Source organism: Ambystoma mexicanum, chromosome 1q (genome assembly GCF_040938575.1).
Source record: "Ambystoma mexicanum isolate Mex_15411 chromosome 1q, UKY_AmexF1_1, whole genome shotgun sequence".
NCBI classification, from domain to species: domain Eukaryota; kingdom Metazoa; phylum Chordata; class Amphibia; order Caudata; family Ambystomatidae; genus Ambystoma; species Ambystoma mexicanum.
Window position 1 is genome coordinate 1347531646 of NC_090922.1, and position 2738 is coordinate 1347534383.

The window sequence follows — 2738 nt, forward strand, 5'->3', positions numbered from 1 at the left end:
TAACCTGCCTTGCTTCCCTAATTCTATGCTGATAAACCTTACTGAATGATTTGTATGCTTTGTTATAACTGCCAGCAGTTGATGCATTTTAAAGGAATCTAAAGTCTAGGTGTGGTACCACATAGATTGTACAGATTTGTCATTATAGTACTACCAGAGTACAAAGTGTGTTATTGAAATGTGTATATATATATATATATATCAATGAAAAAACTTAGTTAAGGGGACGTCATGGTTAAGTTGCACTACTTAAAATCTATGAAATTCAATGGAAAAAACATTGTTACAGGGACGTTATGGTTACAGGCAAAACGAAAAACCTCAGAAATTCGCCAGTTATGGTAAGCTAAGCAACCATATCTCGCGACCCCAAAAAAGTCTGCGAATCCAAGATGGCGGGCATTTCAGGAAAAGAGACGCATTTCATGTTTTCTCACCACCCAATCAGTGGGCACGTCCCGATGTCCACGGGCCACGCAGAAGTCTGCTAATTTTCTGGCCAATCAGAGGCCAGTCCGCGGGCCGAACAGGGAAGTGAGTAGATATCCACTAATTTCTTTGCCTTCCGTTTCGGTCATTTAAAAAAAAAGACTTCTGGACAGATTTACACCAAATTAACAAAAGCACGCTTTCGGGACCAAGCCGCCGCTCCTGCCGCAAATTTGGTAAAATCCATCCAGCAGTTTGGGCTGTAGGCGTGACCAAAGTTTTTTCCCTTTATGTCTATGGGAAAAAAGACAAACGTCACCAAACTTTGAGAGTGGGCCATATACTTTTTTTGCAAAGTTTGGTGAGGATTCGTCCTGGGTTTTGCATCACACCCCTGTAGGGAGACATGGTATCTCCCAGTGTGCGTGTGTCTTGGTCACATGGTTCCCCATGTGAACAAGGTAATAAAAAGGACGAGCTGCTTCCGGCTCGTCAGTCCGACCAACAGAGGCTCCAGTGCGTTCATTGTTCCGCACCATGCTGGTGCCACACTGCATGTGCTGGGTCCAAGGACGGGGCCCAGCTTGAGGACGGCCCCCCTGCAGGGCAACGCCGTTCCAGGGTGATCCCTCAGCCATGTGATCATGGTTATTGGTGCGACCCTGGCCTGGGTGCCCCCAGAGCCGGGGCCGCTGTGCGCCAGGTGCCCCCAGCCACGTGTGTAGCTCTGGTGATCCGGAGCGGGTGGGGTGACCCCCACCCATGAGTCCACAGCGTGATCGCCGCATCACTGAACCCCGTCGGGTGCTCCCGACCTGAGCATGGGGCCTGCCCAGTGACCCGTAGCAGGCCCCCTAACACAGGGATGGCAAAGTTATAAGCCACCCAAAAAGTGCTCTTCCTATGGGTTTAGCAACTTACCCATAACTACATGGCCGCTACCGGAGGCCATGTAATATATCTGAACCTTATTGTTATATAATGTGTTGTGTTAGCACATACCATAGTGTGTGGACATTCCTTTGTGGGAGCTTGGGGACTCACTGTACTTAAGAACCAGCCCGCATTACCTTCTGGGAGCTTAAGCCTTGATTGCTCGTCCATAGCTACCATATAGAGAACCTTGGATGGGGTGCTCTGTGCCTCAACCCTGCCATATAGAGGGCAGAAGTACAGGTATCCTCCTCCAGTCTTTACAATGATCTAATTCCATAAAGTCTGGTATCTGAACCTGATATTCCTCCCCGCATAACTGGTATGGCAAACCAAGCAACCAACAAAGCAAGAACACTAACTAGTTCAAACAATAACAAGTTTAAATAGGAACTATATTTATTTGCACAATCTGTTAGAGACAAATGTATAATCATATAACATAAATCAAGACATTAAATGACGTTGTACCAAGGGACGATACTTTGGACAAATAGGTAAAAGTACATAGAAATAGATAGAAGACCCACAGGATGTGATTAGCCATAATCTTGGCAGGTATCCCTTGATGCCAGAAACGGTGCACATATAAATAGGAAGAGGCAAGGGATGTAATTAAAAAAGAGGAAATTGAGAAACCTCTTTATCCAAGGTGGATAAGATGCAAAGAAGCCTGATTCCTTATTTCTCAACAATTTGCATCCAGTGTGATATATCCAAATTGTTCACTCATTTGGTTTATCTTCGTGTTCGCATCATATCTAAACATAATTCCTTGTGACAATCAAAGAATAGGGAAAACAATGGTGGAAGTACAATATACAACCCAACCTTTCAATTAATTGTGTGCTTCTTTTAAATTTCTGTTTCTTCGCATCACTTGGGATGTCTTACATGCTCTATTTTTAATTTCTAGAGTTAATTTTTCTAAATAGTGACTGCCAATTGGTCATAAAAGGCCAACCATATAGACTCATGTTCACTCTTGAGATATTTCCCTATAAATATGACATTTTCCCTTGCAGGGAGCATTACGAGTTCTGAAATCCAGTTCTCTTCACTTGGTCGAGTGCTCACTTTTGAGGTCTTCACACTCTGCTTCTACGCCTCAACTAATGCCATAAAGCCATTGCCATGCCGATGAAACATCCAACAACCTGGCATCTGCCAGTGCAAATACTAAATAGCCTAAAAGTAGGGTTGGTTGCACCATCTATAAGAGGGACATTTCATCCTTTGTGCCAACTTGATTTAATGATATGAAATAATTCTAGAATGCTAATGCACCAGCCATTGATAATAAATGTATGTAAAAGGTGATAGTTTGACCAATTCTTTCACTTAAATATTGATTTAGTGTAACCATTTTTATTTTC

The 2738-nt window shown here is 43.4% G+C and overlaps 1 protein-coding gene across 2 annotated transcripts in view; it reads left to right on the forward strand.

Annotated features, from left to right (window-relative positions):
- The window catches only part of TTC39A (tetratricopeptide repeat domain 39A), a 1012086-nt gene that overhangs the window by 884315 nt on the left and 125033 nt on the right, over positions 1-2738 (forward strand). The gene's annotated exons all lie outside the window — the stretch shown is intronic.